Here is a 19023-nt window from a genome sequence, read left to right on the forward strand (position 1 = left end):
CTCTGACAGCCTTACGCTACTCAGGGATACGATTGCCTATGGACAGGGCAGGGCTTTGAACACCTGCCTCATCAGCCTCGAACAGGAGAAGGCTTTTGACAGAATATCACACACCTACATGGTGGATGTGCTCTCCAAAATGGGGTTTGGGGAGGAAATTCGCAACTGGATCCAACTGCTCTACACCAACATCAATAGTGCAGTTTCAATGAATGGGTGGGAATCAGAAAGCTTTTCAATTAAATCTGGAGTCAAGCAGGGCTGCCGTCGCTCCCCTTTCCTGTTTTTGTGTTGCATGGAAACCCTTTGCTGAGTCCATCAGGAAGGATCCAGGCATAGGAGGAGTGACGATCCCAGGCAGTGAAGGCACTCGGGTCAAAGCCTCCCTGTACATGGACGATGTCACCGTCTTCTGCTCGGATCCGCTGTTGGTGCGTAGACTGATCAACATCTGCGACCAGTTCAAACTGGCCTCAGGAGCCAAGGTAAATCGTGGCAAGAGCGAAGCCATGTTCTTTGGGAACTGGGCTGACCGATCCTTTGTCCCTTTCACTGTGAGGTCAGACAGGCCTGAAGGTGCTGGGGATATGGTTCAGAGGGACCAGGGCATGCATTAGAAACTGGGAGGAGCGAGTGGCTATGGTGGAAAGAAAACTGGGCATGTGGGAGCGACGCTCCCTCTCCATTGCGGGTAAAAACCTTGTCATCAGGTGTGAGGCACTCCCGGTGTTGCTGTAGGTGTGGCCCATTCCTCACTTCTGCGCGATGGCAATCACCCGAGCCATCTTTCGCTTTATCTGGAGGTCAAAAATGGATAGTGTTCACAGGGACACGATGTACAAGCCTCTAGATAAAGGGGGACAAAACGTGCCCAACATCGCCCTCATCCTGATGGCCACCTTTGTGTGTGGCAGGATCAAGCTGTGCATAGAGGCCCTGTGGGAAAAGGAGATGGTGGATCCTGTCGGATGGTTCCCTGAGCAGACTGTCAAAGTCATTTGGCAGAATGCCTCATCGCAAAAACTTTCCAACAAGCACCAAGACATAGCTTGGCTGGTGATGAGAAAGGCCCTCCCTACACGCCAGGAGTCTCACCCCCTCCTCACACTGCCCTCGAAGTGGCTGTGGTGGGGATGGGACCGTTGTTCACCTCCTTGTGGAATGTGCCTTTGCAAAGAAAGTCTGGAGAAAGATGCCGTGGTTTTTGTCAAGGTTCACCCCAAGCAGGGCTGTGACACAGGACTCTGCTCTACGGGCTGTTTCCAGGGGGACACACCAACTGCAGCTGGAGGATCATCAACTGAGTGAAAGATGCCCTTTGGTCTGCCCGAAACATGTTGGTCTTCCAGTGCAAAGAATTGTTCCCGACCGAGTGTTGCAGACTGGCACATTCCAAGGTCCAGGGCTACGTGCTGAGGGACGCACTAAAGCTTAGGGCAGCCACCACAAAAGCGCAATGGGGAAAAGTCATTGTCTAAGACCTTTCTGTCGTAGTGCACCGAGGGGCTGAGAATTGTATAGACCCCCTCGGGCTGTATGATGCACAAGGAATATATACAGTGAAAACTACATGTGTCACAATTGTATTGAAGCACCTCAAAGTGCAACATTAACTATGTAGATAACTTGAATACCATTGCACTGTCTGACTGTCCGTAATGACCATGTTGAGATGTCTGTAATGTTCATTGATTGTATTGAAGCACCACATGATCTATATGGGAAACTTCAATCTGATTGTACTTTTTGTCATGGCCATTTTGAAATGTTTTGTAATGTTCTTTCAAATATTTTATGAATAAAGTATATTTTTCCAAAAAAAAAGAGAATGAGAAGGATGCACTGTCTGTGGCTAACTGAGGTGGTTAAGGGTAGTATTAAATTGAAAAAAAAGAGTGCAATACTGCGAAGATTAGTGGTAGGTCAGAAGATTGGACATATTCTAGAAACCAACAAAGGTTGACTAAACACATGATTATGAAGGAGAAATTAGATTATGGGAGTAAGCTAGATAGAAATGTAGAAACTTTTACTATCTGTTTTTTACCAGCACTTAAGTTACTCTTTTTAAGTGAACATTGGTCCCTTGAAGGGTGAGATTAGGGAATTAATAATGGGAAACAAGGAAAAGGTGGAAGGGTTGAACAGGTATTTTGTGTCTTTCTTCATTGTAGAAGACACAAAAAACCCAAGAGCAGTTGAAAAGCAAAACGTAAAATGAAGGGAGGAATTTAAAACAATCACAATCACTAGGGAAAAGGTACTTGGAAAACTAAAGACTAACAGGTCTCCTGGACCTGATGGCTTTCATCCTAGGGTCTTAAAAAAAAGTGGCTGCAGAGATAGTAGATGCATTGGTTGTGGTCTTCCAAAATTCCTTAGATTCTGGAAAGGTTCCAGCGGATTGGAAAATCACAAATATGACACCTCTATTCAAGAAAGGAGGGAGACAGAAAGCAGGAAACTATAGGCCAGTTAGCCCGACATCTGTCCAAGGGAATATGCTAGAATCCATTATTAAGGAGGTAATAGGACATTTAGAAAGTCATAATATGATCAGGTATGGTTTTGTGAATGGGAAATTGTGTTTAACTAATTTATTTGAGGAAGTAACAAGCAAGGTGGATAAAGGGGAACCTGTAGATGTGTACTTGGATTTTCAAAAGGCATTTGAGAAGGTGCCGCATTTTTTCTTACTATTCATTTATGGGATGTGGGCATCACTGGCTAGGCCAGCATTTATTGTCCATCCCAACTGCCCTTGAGAAGGTGGTGGTGAGCTGTCTTCTTGAACTGCTAAAGTCCATGTGGTGTAGGTACACCCACAGAGCTGTTAGGGAGGAAGTTCCAGGATTTTGACCTAGTGACTGTGAAGGAACAGCGATTTATTTCCAAGTCAGGATGGTGAGTGGCTTGGAGGGGAACTTCCAGGTGGTGGTGTTCCCACATATCTGCTGCCCTTGTCCTTCTAGATGGTAGCGGTCATGCATTTGGAAGGTGCTGCCTAAGGAGCCTTGGTAAGTTTCTGCTGTGCATCTTGTAGCTGACACACACTGCTGCCACTGTTCATTGGGGTAGAGGAAGTGAATGTTTGTGGAAGGGGTGTCAATCAAGCAGGCTGCTTTGTCCTGGATGGTGTCAAGCTTCTTGAGTGGGAGCTGCACTCATCCAGGCAAGTGGAGAATATTCTGCCACACTCCTGACTTGTGCCTTGTAAATGGTGGTCTTTGGGGAGTTAGGAGATGAGTTATTCATCGCAGGATTCCTAGCCTCTGACCTGCTCTTGTAGCCACAGTATTTATATGGCTCATCCAGTTCAGTTTCTGGTCAATGGAAACCCCCAGGATGTTGATAATGGGGGATTCAGAGATGGTAATGCCATTGAATGTCAATGGGCAATGGTTAGATTCTCTTTTGTTGAAAATGATCATTGCCTGGCATTTGTGTGACACGAATGTTATTTGCCACTCGTCAGCCCATGCTTGGGTATTGTCCAGGTCTTGCTGCATACGTACATGGGCTGCTTCAGTATCTGAGGGGTCGCGAATGGTGCTGCTCATTGGGCAATCATTAGAGAACATCCCCACTTCTGACCTTATGATTACTTCACAAAATAAGAGCTCAAGGTGTAGGGGGTAACATATTAGCATGGATAGAGAATTGGTTAGCTAACAGGGCGCACAGAGTAGGGATAAATGGGTCATTGTCAGGGTGACAAGCTGTAACTACTTGAGTACCACAGGGATCAGTGCTGAGGCTTCCACTATTTACGATCTATATCAATGACTTGGATGAAGGGATCGAATGCATGGTAGCTAAATTTGCCGATGACGCAAAGATAGGTAGGAAAGTAAGTTGTCAAGAGGACATAAGGTGTCTACAAAGGAATATAGATAGGTTAAATGAGTGCGCAAAAATTTGGCAGATGAAATATCAAGTGGAAAAAATGTGAACTTGTCCACTTTGGCAGGAAGAATAGAAAAGCAGCATATCATTTAAATGGAGACAGACTGCAGAACAGTACAGAGGGATCTGGGTGTCCTGGTGCATGAATCAAGTGTAGCAAGTGATTAGGAGGGCAAATGCAATATTGGCATTTATTGCAAGGAGAATAGAGTATAAAAGCCAGGAAGTCTTGCTGTAGCTGTACAGGCCTTAGATAGACCGCATCTGGAGTACAGTTTTGGACTCCTTGCTTAAGGCAGGATGTGATTGCATTCGAAGCAATTTAGAGCAGGTTCACTCAACTGATTCCTGGGATAAAGGGGTTATCTTATGAGGAAAGATTGAGCAGGTTGGGTCTATAACCATTGGATTTAGAAGATCTTATTAAAACAGATAAAATCCTGAGAGGGCTTGACAGAGTGGATGCTGAGAGGATGTTTCCCCTTGTCGGAGAGTCTAGAACTGAGGCCACAGTTTAAAAATTTGGGGTCTCCTAAGACTGAGACGAGGAGAACTTTTTTCTCTCAGAGGGCCGAGAGTCTGTGGAATTCTCTTCCCCAGGGAGCAATGGAGGCTGGGTCATTGAATATATTCATGCTGATTTGGATAGATTTTTGATCAACAAGGCAGTCAAGGGTTATGGGGAGCATGCAGGAAAGTGGAGTTGAGGCCACAATCAAATCAGCCATGGTTTTACCAAATGGTGGAGCAAGCTCGAGGGGCTGAATGACCTACACCTGTTCCTAATTCTTGTGTTGAGTTGTGCTGATACTATCAAGATACCCTTGCAGGAAGGGCACACATGGACAATATCTGACTCAGCTGTGACCCCTCTCTAGTTGTTCAGCCCACCAAAACTCACTGGCCAGGTTCACATGCAAAGAATATCTGGTTACTGTGGAACTAAACCCCAGCATGTGACTCTTTCTTTAGGAGGAGAAAAAAATCCTCAAGACGCCATACCACCCACCGCCTCCCCACCCATTTCCTTTTAATTGAACACTTTCTCTCTCCTGTCCAGAAGATCACTTGCACTCACCCATATAGAATAACATCTTTGCAACATCATTCCAGATTTCTGTCTCAGCAACTTGAGCGAGCCGCCAGCTTTGACAGGCAAAGCACATTACAATTTACATTTCTGGATCCAGGCAATTAAAAAAGCTGTTTTACAATTAAGATTATTTGAAGAAGCCATTATAGATTTAAAAACAATTGAAGAATTACAGGCGCAAACCTAACAGAAAATACTCAATGATTTCAACTTAATTAATTATTTATGCTTTTGATTAAAATTGTGCCAACTCGTTACTTGGAACATTCAGATACATTTTAGCGATGTTCTAAAGATTGAACACTCATTTCAATGTGTGGTCAGCATCTGGCACAATAATAGGTCAGCTTTTTCATTACATATTTCTTGTCCAGGCAACATGTTTGCTGGCTGTCCAGCTAATAAAAGATATTTTAAAAATGGCAGTGTTTGTTTAGTTACTGCAGCAATGCCCCCAGTCTTTGCTGAAGAATAGCCAAGTGCCCACATCAAGAGTGAGTGAAGCAAGCCACTCACAATGGCTGCATCCACATCAAGCATATCAATTAAAAAAACCACATTAATATTGAATATGAATGGAAAATTAAATAAAGCACCAATGCACAAAACCACAGTGTCTGGATGTGGGTTTGAGTGACCAACATCCTATTCAAACCTGTAGCCACAATGAGGCAGGCACCAAAGCTGATCCTTCACACAAGAAAAAAGTCTTGCATTTCTATAGCGCTTTCATGATCACAGCATTTCCCAAAGCACTTTACAGACACCGAAGACCTTTTGAAGTGTAGTCACTTGTAATGTAGGAAATGCAGCAGCCAATTTGTGCACAACACATTCCAAACACAGCAATGTGATAACAACCATTAAATTTTTTTGCAATGCCAGTTGAGGAATAAATATTGGCCAGGACACCAGATATTGCTTCAAAATATTGTCTTGAGATCTTTTACATCCACCTGAGAGAGTTGACAGAGCCTAGGTTTAATGAAAGATGGCACCTCCAATGAAAAGTTAACCTTGATTTTTGAGCTCAAGTGCTGCAGCAGGGCTTGAACCCACAACCTTGAGAATCAGAGACCAGAGTGCTACCCACTGATGCTTCGGAGCAAGGGTCACGTGGGTCCCTCTCAGGTTCCCATTTGTTGATGGATATCTGGGGAATATTCACTCACCATCTGCCCACTCTTCAATTGTGACTGATAAGAAATGTGGGGCGAAAATATCAACAGGTATAGAATATAAAAGTCAAGGTGTAATGGTGAATCTTTATAAAACTTAGTAAAACCATGGTTGAAGAACTGTGCACAGTTTTGAGCTCCACACTAAAAAGGGTACTGCATGTGTCGAGGATGAAAATCAACATTATCAGGTTGGGCTGAGCATTTCTGTGCAAACTGTATCTTCTATCTTCCTCCCCACCTGTGTCTTTTGAAGTCTTTCACCATCCTCCTCACTGTTTGCCATACTTCCTACTTTTTTGTTGTCAGAAAATTTAAAGATTCTAAAGCCATTGTCAAGAACAAAAGTGAAGCCAACACTGATCCTGGAGAAACAGCACTTCCAACCCGTCTGAGCTACACCAACTTTCTGTCAATCAACTTTCGACCCACACAACTACATTTTCCCTTACTCCAGGCATCTTAATTTTTCTAACAAGCCTCTTGTGAGACACCTTATTGAACGTACTCTGAAAATGTATGCACACTACATCCCCTTTAACAAGTCACATTGTGTTCTCCTTGGTGCACAGCCCCATTACCATGTGACATACCTCAACAATTGATGAACTGATTTAGCCCGAATGTTTTATTGTGGCAACATATACCAGCCCCACCCAGGTCTCTCTTTGCAGAAAGTGCAAGTAGCTAGAGGAATTCCGGATCAGGATTATTGATCCTCACTCCTTAGAATAGAGTCATCTATTTTGGTCAGCGGTGGGGGACAGGAATGTGGAATGTGACCATAAGTGAGGCAGGTAAAGGGAGGAGGCAGTAGTGGAGGAGCCTCAGATTTTGTAATTGTCAAACAGGTTTGAGGTGCCCACAACCTGTGCGGACGAAAGTGAGGTCTGCAAGGTGGATGAGCAGGCTGGCCATGGCGCAGGAAGCTGTTCAAGCTGGGGGAGCAAAAGGGAATGTAGAGGTAGTAGGCAACAGTATAGTGAAGGGGATTGACACTGGTCTCTGCAGCAAAGAGTGAGAGCCCAGAAGGCTGTATTGCTGGCCCAGTGCCAGGTTGCAGGATATCTGCTCAAGGCTGCAGAGGGGTCAGGGGGGAGGATCCTGTTATCATGGTCCATGTAGGTACCAACGACATAGGCAAGACAAGGAAATAGGTTCTGCACAGTCAATATGAGGAGCTAGGTAGCAAATTAAGCAGAACCTCTGGATTATTACCTGACCCATGTGCAAATTGGCATAGGGCAAATAAGATTAGAGAGATAAACGTGTGGCTCAAAGACTGGTGCGGGACAAGTGAGTTTCGGTTTGTGGGGCACTGGCATCAGTACTGGGGAAAGTGAGTGCTGTACCATTGGATTGGTCTACACCTGAACGGTGCTCAGTGTTCTAGCGAGCTGCATACCTAGGGAAGTAGAGAGGGATTTAAAATAAACAGGGGGCGGGGAGGCGGGGGAGATAAGGGATCAAGCTTGGGTAGATATAGCAAATCAAGGGTTGGAGTCAAGGCAGGAGAGCAAAATAGTAATATGGGAAATGAGGATCAGAAAATGGCAGGAAGAGACAAAGAGAAAAATCTAAGAATACAGCAACAATCAAGACTATATGTTACAAAGATATGAAAAAGGCAAAAGTAAAGACTGTATCTGAATGCACGTAGTATTCATAATAAAGTAAATGAATTGATAGCGCACATTGAAGTAAATAAATATTATCTGATAGCCATCACGAAGACGGGGCTGCAGGAATGACAAGGATTGGGTCCTGAATATTGAGGGGTATATGACATTCAAGAAGAATAGGAAGCTAGGTAAAGGTGGAGGGGTAGCACTGTTGATCAAGGATGGCACTGGTGCAATAGTTAAGAGGTGACATTGGCTCAGGGGATCAGGATGTAAAATCGGTTTGGGCAGAGATGAGGAATAGTAGGGGAAAGAAGTCCCTAGTGGTCTACAGGCCCCCTAACAGTAACCACAATGTAGGACAAAGTATACAAGAAGAAATATTGCATGCTTTTCATAAAGGGACAGCAATAATCATGGGTGATTTTAATCCACTATAAACTGGAAAAATCAGATTGGGAGAAGTAGCCTGGATGAGGGGTTCATAGAATGAATTCGAGATAGATTCTGGAACCAACCAGAGAGCAGGTTGTATGAGACTTGGTTATTGTGTAGTGTGACAGTATTAATTAATGACCTCAGAGTAAAGACACCCTAGGTAGCAGCGACCACAATATGATTAAATTTTACATCCAGTTTGAAAGGAAGAAGAGTGGGTCTAAGACGAGTGTTTTAAACTGAAATAAGGGCAACTTAGTGGGCATGAAAGTGGAGCCAGCTGAAGTGAACTGAGATACTAGGCTAGAGCATAGATCAATAGAGAAGCAGAGGCAGACATTTTGGGGATATTTCAAAATACTCAGAATAAGTATATTCCTACTATAAAGAAAAATTTTAAGGGGAGAGCCCACCATCTGTGGTTAACTAAAGAAGTTAAGGAAAGCATCAAACTTAAGGAAAAAGTATATAACTGCAAAGATGAGTAGCAGGTGAGATGATTAGTCAGAATATAAAAAACAGCAGAGAATGACTAAAAGGCTAATTAGGAGAAAGAAATTAGAGCATAAGAGGAAGCTAGCTAGAAATGTAAAAATGGATAGCAAGAGTTTCTACAGGTATTTAAAAAGGAAAAGAGTAAGCAAAGTGAGTGCTGGTCCTCTAGAGAATGAGAATGGGGAGTTAATAGTAGATAAGGAAATGGCAGATGAAGTGAACAAATAGTTTGCTTTTGTCTTCATTGTAGGGAATTCAAAACCGTTCCAGTAATAGCTGTAAATCAGGGGGTGGAAGGGAGAAAGGAACTTGGTGAAATTACAATCACTAGGGAAATGGTACTGATCAAACTAACGGAGCTGCGGGCTGACAAGTCTCCAGGACCTGATGGACTTCATCCTAGGGTCTTAAAAGAGGTGGCTAATGCGGTGGTATATGCATTGGTGTTAATTTTCCGAAATTCACTAGGTTCTGGAAAACTTCCATCAGGTTGGAAAGTAGCAAATATAACCCCTCTAATCAAGAAGGGAGGGTGGCAGAAAACAGGAAACTATAGGCCAGTTATCTTGACATCTGTCGTGGCGAAGGTGTTAGAATCAATCATTAAGGAGGTTATAGCTGGGCACTTAGAACAGCTCAAGGTAATCAGAAAGAGTCAACATGGTTTTGTGAAAGGGAATTCATGTTTAACCAATTTATTGGACTTTTTTCAAGTAGTAACATGCGCTGTGGAAACAGGGGAGCCCATAGGTGTACTGTACTTAGATTTCCAGAAGACATTTGAAAAGGTGCCACATCAAGGTTATTGCGAAGAATAAAAGCTCATGGTGTACAGGGTAACATATTAGCATGGATAGAAGATTGGCTGGCTGGCAGAAAACAGAGAGTATGCATAAATGGGTCTTTGTCTGATTGGCAGGATATGACAAGTGGAGTCCTGCATGGGGTCTGTCCTGGGCCTCAACTTTTTACAACTTATATCAATGACTTAGATGAGGGGAGCGAAGGCATGATAGCTAAAATTGCAGATGACACAAAGATAGATAGGAAAGTATGTTGTGAAGAGGACATAAGGGGATAAGGAGGTTACAGACAAGATAGAGATAGATTGAGAGAGTGGGCAAAAGTCTGGCAGATGGAGTACATTGTGGGAAAATGTGAAGTTGTTCATTTTGGCAGGAAGAATAAAAAAAGCAGAGTATTACTTAAATGAAGAATGACTGCAGAATTCCGAGGTGCAGAAGGATCTAGGTGTTCTAATGCATGAGTCACAAAAAGTTAGTATGCAGGTACAGCAAGTAAGTAGAAGGCTAATGGAGGTGGTTCAGAGGAGGTTTACTAGATTGATACCTGGAATGAGCAGGTTGTCTTATTTGGTAAAGTTGGACAGACTGAGCTTGTTTCCACTGGAGTTTAGCGGAATGAGGGATGACTTGATTGAAGTATATAAGATCCTGAACAGCCTTGACAAGGTGGACGTGGAAAGGGGGCACCGTTTTAAAATTAGCGATCAATGATGAGGAGAGTTTTTTTCTCTCCGAGGGTTGTGGTTTTGTAACTCTGCCTCAGAAGGCAGTAGATGCAGGGTCATTGAATATTTTTAAGGCGGAGGTAGGTAGATTCTTGTTAGGCAGGGGAATCAAAGGTTATCGGGGGTAGGTAGGAATGTGAACTTGAAACACAAACAGATCAGCCATGAACTTAATGAATAGCGGAGCAGGCTTGAGGGGCTGAATGGCCTACTTCTGCTCCTATTTTGTATGTTTGTACATCTTCCTCTTGTGTACATCTCATCACTTTATAATGTCTACTCTCACCCTGTAACAGTGTTAAGCATTCCAGGTCTTCCATCACAATCTTAACCATGGTTACACAACATCAGCTCATCTAAATGCTTATTGTCATATAAATTATACCCATGGCAGCTCTAAGCATTAATATTTCATCTTTAGAAAATATTTATGTAACAAAATTAATCTCATTACCTCTTCAGGGCTTGCCCTGATGACAGACATCAACCCTGGGGGCAGCCAGCAAACTACTCCAAGACTTCTACTAAGCAGGGTGAAGGACTGTCCAGAGCTATCTGCCTTTTTAATTTTTCCTCCTTTATGGGAAAGCACCTACATACCATTCTGCATCTCAACCAGCTGTCAAATGAGATAAGATCAAAAGTATAAATAAAAATAACAAAAGAGCTCATGTATAACTTCAACGGGATAATGCAATATTCTTGTGTTCACAAGACAGCTTAAATAATATTACACTGGGGAAAGCAGTGTAACACAATCAAGGAACTTGGACAATATCCCAAGACCTGCTCAACTTTAGCTCTAACCTTCAATGGTGCACAGTAATGTAACTTTAAGTACAAATACCATCAACTCTTACAACACACTTGCTGTTCTGTGCTCCTCAAGCCAGCTATCGTATATTTCCACTGCTATTGGAGCAGCTTCTCCACTGTCCCACAAAGAAAACATACCATCTTCACCACCAAGCCTCCTTCTTCTGAACAGACAGCACCTTCCAGATTTTCCCATTTTGTTTTAGATCTACACTGTACTCCTTCATTCCAGACATCTTTGCTTGAACATATTTAGGTTTCTGAAACTATAAATCAGAAATATTTAATAGCTACAACTTCAAACCATATCAATAAAACAGTCCACAATAGAAGCCCTGCTTACATAGCAGATAAATGCACCAGTGTCTATCGCCACTTTAAAATAGTGCTTCAGTTTCTCAGTGTAAAAATATTTCTTGGCCACATAGCCGAGTGTGGAACTGGGCCAACCAAGTCACAAAGTCTTGGTCTGTAGTGAATCAGGTGATCTCATTTGGGGTGGTGATACAAAGAAAAAGAAACAGGGTTGGATAAACAGCATATTCATGATGAGCCAAATGGCCTCCTTCTATGCCCATTCCTAATAACTACATAACTTCTGGTGTAAAGTTTTTAAAATTCTTTCATAGGATATGAGCATCACTAACAAAGCCAGCATTTGTTGGACATCTCTAATTGCCCTTGAGAAGGTGGCAGTGAACTGCCTTCTTGAACCTCTGCAGTCCATCTGGCATAGGTACACCTACAGCGCAGTTAGGAAGGGAATTCCAGGATTTTGACTGAGGCGTTGTTCAGGTCTTACTGCATATGGATACGGACTTCTTCAGTGTCTGAGGAGTTGAGAACGGCGCTGAACATTATACAATCATCAGCAAACATCCCCACTTCTGACCTTACATTGATGAAGCAGCTGAAGGAATGGCGATATAGTTCCAAGTCAGGGTGGTATGTGGCTTGGAGATAAATTTGTAGGTGGCAGAGTTCCCATGCATCTGTTGCCCTTGTTAGGTGGTAGAGTTTTGAAGGTGCTGTCAAAGGAGCCTTGATGAGTTGCTGCAGTACATCTTGTAGATGGTACACACTGCTGCCACTGTTCCTTGGTGGTGGAGGGGATGCCAATCAAGCGGGCTGCTTTGTCCTGGATGATGTTGAGCTTCTGGATTGGTGTTGGAATTCTAGACATGTGGAGGGCATTCCTGACTTGTGCCTTGTAGATTTTTATTTATTAAACATTTCACTTTCCTCTGAAATAGTTGTCAATGACATCCTTGGCTTGTGAGTCTTTTCCATAATCCTTGACAACAACACAACTGCATGGTGCACAGGCTTTAGGGAGCCAGGACTTGAGTTACTCACCACAGAGTTCCCTGCCCTTGTACTCACAGTATTTATATAGCTAGTCCAGTTGGATTTCTGGTCAACTGTAATCCCCAGGATGTTGATAGTGGGGAATTCAGCAATGGTAATGCCATTGAACGTGAAGGGGAGAGGGTTAACTTCTCTCTTGTTGTAGATGGTCAATGCCTGGCACTTGTGTTGTGCAAATGTTACTTGCCAAGCCTGACTGTTGTCCAGGTCTTACTGCATGTGGTTATAGACTTCTTCAGAGTCTGAGGAGTTGTGAATGGTACTAAACATTGTGCAATAATCAGCAAACATCCCCACTTAGTAAACAAAGCCAATGAGCTGAGGGCACAGCTGGACACATGGCAGCATGATATCATCGCTATAACAGAAACTTGGCTTAAGGGGGGGGGGGCAAAAATGGCAGCTCAGCATCTCTGGATATAGTTTGCAGGTAGGATAAGGAGGAGGATAAGAAAGCATTATTTGTTGTGTAGCATTATTTGTTAAATAATTACAGCTATGAGGAGGGATGGTTTCCTAAATGAAGCATCAAATGAGGCCATATGGATTGAACTCAGAAATAAAAAAGGGGCAGCCACACTGCTAGAAGTGTACCATAGACCCCCAAATAGTGGCAGGGAATCAAAAGGGCAAATATGTATACAGATTTTTGAGGGCAAAAACAATAGGGCAGTAATCATCAGGGTTTTCAACTACCCTAATATCAATTGGGATACGAACAGTGTGAATGGCACAGAGGATGCAACATTCTTGAACTGCAAGAGAACTTTTTTAGCCAGCTCGTAACAACCCAATGAGAGGGGGCGCAATTCTAGATTTAGTCTTAGAAATGAAGCTGGGCCATTGGATGAAGTAGCAGCAGGGGACTATTTTGGAGATAGTGACCATAATATAGTTAGGTTTAGCATCATTATGGAAAAGAACAAAGATAGATCAGGAGTAAAAGTTCTAAATTGGGGAAAGATAAACTTTACAAAGCTGAGAGGTGAGCTGGTGAGAGGGGACTGGATACAGCTATTAGAGGGAAAAACTGTGTCAAATCAATGGGAAGCATTCAAAGGCGAGATTCTACGGGCACAGTGTAGAGATGTCTGCACAAAGCAAAAGGGTGCTACTGCCAAATCTAGAGCCCCCTGGTTATCCAGATGCATACAGACTAAGATAAAGCAGAAAAAGGATGCTTATGACAGTCACAAGACTTAATACCGTAGAAAGCTTAGGAGTACAGAAAGTACAAGGGTGAAGTAAAAATGGAGATTGAGAAAGCAAAGAGAGGATATGCAAAAATATTGGAAGGTAAAATCAAAGAAATTCCTAAAATGTTTTACCGGTACATTAAGAGAAAGAGAATAGCTAAGGAAAAGGCAAGGCCTATCAGAGATGTACATGGTAACTTGTAGGTTGATGCAGAAGATGCGGGCAGGGTTCTCAATGTGTACTTTGTTTCCATCTTCACTAAGGAGAGGGATGATTTTTTAAAAATTCATTCATGGGATGTGAGTTTCACTGGCTGGGCCAGCATTTATTGCCCATCCCTAGCCTTGAGAAGGTGGTGGTGAGTTGCCTTCTTGAGCCACTGCAGTCCATGTGGTATAGATACACCCACAGTGCTGTTAGGAAGGGAGTTCCAGGGTTTTGACCCAGTGACAGTGAAAGAACGGCGATATATTTCCAAGTCAGGATGGTGAGTCACTTGGAGGGGAACTTCCAAGTGGTGGTGTTCCCACCTATTTGCTGCCCTTGTCCTTCTAGATGGGTTTGGAAGCTGCTGTGGAAGGAGCCTTGGTGAATTCCTGCAGTGCATCTTGTACTGCAAGATACAAGATGGTACACACTGCTGCTACAGTGCACCAGTGGTGGAGGGAGTGAATGTTTGTGGGTGTGATGCCAATCAAGCGGGCTGCTTTGTCCTGGATGGTGTCAAGCTTCTTGAGTATTATGGGAGCTGCACTCATCCAGGGGTATTCCATCACACTGCTGGATTGTGCCTTGTAGGTGGTGGACAAGCTTTGAGGAGACAGGAGGTGGGTTACTCGTCGCACGATTCCTAGCCTCTGACCTGCTCTTGTAGCCACAGTATTTATATGAACAGTCCAGTTCAGTTTCTGGTCAATGGTAACCCCCAGGATGTTGATAGTGGGGGATTCAATGATGGTAATGGCATTGAACATCAAGGGGCGATGGTTGGATTCTCTCTTGTTGGAGATGCTCATTGCCTGACATTTACACGGTGAGAATATTACTTGCCACTTGTCAGCCCAAGCATGGATATTGTCCAGGTCTTGCTGCATTTGGACATGGACTACTTCAGTATCTGAGGAGTCGTGAATGATGCTGAATATCGTGCAATCATCAGCGAACATCCCCACTTCTGACCTTATGATGGAAGGAAGGTTATTGATGAAGCAGCTGAAGATGGTTGGGCCAAGGAACTCCTGCAGTGATGTCCTGGAGTTGAGATGACTAACCTCCAACAACCACAAACATCTTCCTTTGTGCTAGGTATGACTCCAACCAGTGGAGAGTTTGCCCCCTGATTCCCATTGACTCCAGTTTTGCTAGGGCTCATTGATGCCACACTCAGTCAAATGCTGCCTTGATGTCAAGGGCAGTCACTCTCACCTCGCCTTTGGAGTTCAGCTCTTTTGTCCAAATTTGAACCAAGACTATAATGAGGTCAGGAGCTGAGTGACCCTGGTGGAACCCAAACCGAGTGTCAGCGAGCAGGTTATTGCTCAGCAAGTACCACTTGATAGCTCTTTTGATAACCCCTTCCATTACTTTAATGATGATGGAGAATAAACTGATGGGGCAGCAATTGGCCAAGTTTGATGTGTCCTGCTTTTTGTGTACAGGACATACCTGGGCAATTTTCCACATTGCCGGATAGATGCCAGTGTTGTAGCTGTGCTGGAACAGCTTGGCTAGGGGTGTGGCAAGTTCTGGAGCACAAGTCTTCAGTATTATTGCCGGAATATTATCAGGGTCCATAGCCTTTGCACTATGATACAGACATTCTAGTTAAAGAGGAGGTGTGTGAAATATTAGATACAATAAGCATAGTGAGAGGAAGTACTGGAGGGACTAGCATCCTTGAAGGTGGGTAAATCACCAGGGCCAGATGAATTGTATCCCAGTGTAAGGAACATATATTTTCATTTCTGTTGGGCTGTGGATTAAAATTACAATGGCTGCAGATTGAAAGACATGTCCACTGGAACAGGATGGGAGATATATACAATGTTGCAGTCCTGGAACAGAGTATGCCATGAAAGACAGGATGGTGCTGGAAAGGAGTCCTGGACCAAGTGAGCTGCCTGACAATAGCATTTTAACTGACTCCTGACCGGGTGGCCAGGGTTTTGACTGGTGGCAGTGTGCAGCAGAAAGCTCCTGGCCTACAAAGAGAAAACATCTAAAATCTCTTTTCCTCATACCTCTATAACCTGCTCTCTCTCTGAAGAAACCCATGTAAAAAGGAAAAGGGAAAACCACTGTTAGGGACATTGAAAAGCATGTCCTCAACCAGTGAACTAAATACTGAAGTGCTGGAAGACCACCTCATGTCATCAACAAAAACTGAAAGGAATTTGGAAGATATCAATCACAATCAACTCATTAAATCCTGTACTCCGGATTGGTGCTGTTGAACTGTTTTATCCCACCCTTAAAATCCATGCCTTGTGTGTGTCTTATATGTGCGTATAGGGATTTAAGAAGGGGGTGCTGGAAGATTGTGGGTTCAAATCCTACCCCAGCGATCTGAGCATGTAATCTGTAACGTTTCAATCAGAGGTGCTGTCATTTGGAGATGTTAACAAAGATTCTGTGTCCTCTAAAATGGATGTAAAAGATCTCATTTCAAAGATGAGCAGGGGTGTTATTCCTGGTGTCCTGGCCAATATTTATCCCTCAATCAATATCACAAGAACAGATGATCTGATCATTATCTATCGCATTGCTACTTGTGGGAACTTGTGTACATATTGACTGCTGCATTTCCTACATTACAACACTTCAAAATTTCTTAATTGACTGTAGTGTGCTTTGGGATGTCCTGAGACTGTGAAGGGTGCTATATAAAATGTATGTCTTTCTTTTCTTTTAAATGTACAGTTAATCAACAGCAGCCACAAAGATCAATAATGTTGCCTCTTCCAGTCACCACAAATAATTTAACTGTTTACACAATCATAAACTGCAACTTACCACTATAGATAAAAACAAAAAACTACTGCGGATGCTGGAAATCCAAAACAAAAACAGAATTACCTGGAAAAACTCAGCAGGTCTGGCAGCATCGGCGGAGAAGAAAAGAGTTGACGTTTCGAGTCCTCATGACCCTTCAGCAGAACTGAGTATAGTTAGGAGAGGGGTGAAATATAAGCTGGTTTAAGGTGGGGGTGGGGGGGGGGGAAAGAGAGAGCGAGAGAGAGAGAGAGAGAGAGAGAGAGAGAAGGACTGGTTACAAGGTACTAAAACTACAGTGCAATTTAAAACTTGGATTAGCAGCATTGCTTGGCTGCTCCCAAAAATGTTAATCTTCACATCAGTATGTTATGTTTTAGCTTTGGCATTAGAATAGTGTAGAATTAAGATAATGAAAATCCCTTGTGTGGTTTTCATGACCCCTTCCTTTGGAGTGGTGCTATTTACAGTGAAACCTTGAGACAAATACGGACCTCCAGAGTCAGTGCAACAAACTAAATCCCACAAATATCAAGTTATTAGCTGAAGTATGCCCTCATGATTGGCATTTCTGAAAAGAAGTTATTTAGTAATTCCTCTTCTTTCCCTCTGCCATTCCTAGAGGTTAATTGCTGATTAAGAAAGGTGTGTGCTAATCAGTTGTCAAGGTGCACATGCAAGGACATTGCATTTCCTTTTGTTCTGTTTCTCCCCTCCACCCAGTGAGAATACTTTCTGATAGCAGAGCTGAAGATTGAGAGTTTATCATTTGGTGAATCACAGGTCAATTCACACCTTAACTACCATCAGCTTCAATTGCTCCACCCTTAATTCTACATCTACTGATATTCTTGCCGTCGGTGTCTGATCTCAAGTGGAATTCCCATATCAGCTCAACCACTGAAGGTACATGAGGAAGTTGGCTTTAGCCTTTCATGTTGAACTCTTCTTTCTCTTCAATTACTCTCTATAGTCCTGGACTTGAATCTGTTCCCATATTTGGGAAACTCTTCCTTGTAGAGAGGCTGGAGAAGCTGGGGTTATTCTCCTTCCAGCAGAGAAGGTTAAGAGAAGGAAACACTGTTGGAAGTATTCAAAATCATTTACTCTATCAAAACCATTCATACGTGGCAATTGTTTCCAGCGGCAGGAGGGTTGGTAACCATAGGACACAGACTGAGTGATCAGCAAAGGAATCAGAGGTGAAATTAGGAAACCTTTTTTTAAAAACACAATAAGTTATGATCTGAAACACACTGCCTAAACGGGTGGTGAAAGCAGATTAAATAATAATTTTCATTAGTAATTAAACTAGAATTGTATAGATACCTGAAGGAAAAATAATTGCAGGGTTATAGGGACAAAGAGGGCGAGTAGGACTGGCTGGATAGCTCCACCAGAGTGGGCACAGACAGGATAGGCTGAATGACCTCCTTCTGTGCTGTAAGATTCTAGGATTCAAACATCTCTCTCACACTCCTGGACAGAATACAGGAAGAGGTTCATCAGAAATGAAATTCCCCTCTAACCTTTCACAGTAAATATCCTCCTCCCCTCGTTTAAAAGGTTCAGTAAAAAAAAACTGTAACACTTCAACTGAGATCAGTTAACAGGATTGATCACTAATTGAACATGGGGTCTCCCTTCTCAACAATGATGGACACTGCGCTAATTTTATAAATTAACACATCCTCTACTATAACACAAAGTGGTCTGTCCGGTAGAACGGCGCAGTTTTAGGTGCCCACACAATGGCTATTAGTCATCTTTAATAACTGCATTGCAATAAACCCTCAAAATGAGGGCACTGATAACTAAAACAGTGATTAATGATAATTGTGAAGGATCAGCAAAAGCAGATTAGCACATCAGTAATCGTATCAGACTTAATAACGCTTTATCAATGACTCATGAGGTTTATCCAGTTGAAGCATAGAGAACAGCAAGATCCATCTATCCAGAGTTAGATACTTTAACTTGTGGCAACATACAGGGCAGTTCCAATGATCTCAGCAGGCCAGGTTATGGAGAGTGGCAGGGGGTGGGGATAAAAACTGGTCATGGGCTCACACTCTATCCATTAAAGAGCCAACCAGCACTTACTATCAAGGCTCACCCAAGATTAATGGACATTGGACAGAAGAGCTGAGGGTGATCTGCATCCACAAGCTAGTAAACCCCAACGAGAGGAAGGTAGAAATTAGTAATGAAAAAAATGTTCCAGCACTCAATTTTAAAAACCAGATTTAATACTGTTTCAACTTATCTATTGTCCTTCTACAAACAGATTTCCTCTTCCAATATGCAAGACATCAATAATTTTTTTAAAACTTGCAAGTAAAGGCTACATTTTTCTATCATCACTATATTCTGGTCTAAAAGAGAACC

At 42.9% G+C, this 19023-nt stretch overlaps 1 protein-coding gene across 2 annotated transcripts in view; it reads right to left on the minus strand.

Annotated features, from left to right (window-relative positions):
* Nucleotides 1-19023, minus strand: part of capn15 (calpain 15) — a 288702-nt gene that overhangs the window by 260386 nt on the left and 9293 nt on the right. The window lies entirely within an intron of this gene.

This window comes from Cetorhinus maximus, chromosome 15 (assembly GCF_964194155.1).
Source record: "Cetorhinus maximus chromosome 15, sCetMax3.hap1.1, whole genome shotgun sequence".
Taxonomy (NCBI): domain Eukaryota; kingdom Metazoa; phylum Chordata; class Chondrichthyes; order Lamniformes; family Cetorhinidae; genus Cetorhinus; species Cetorhinus maximus.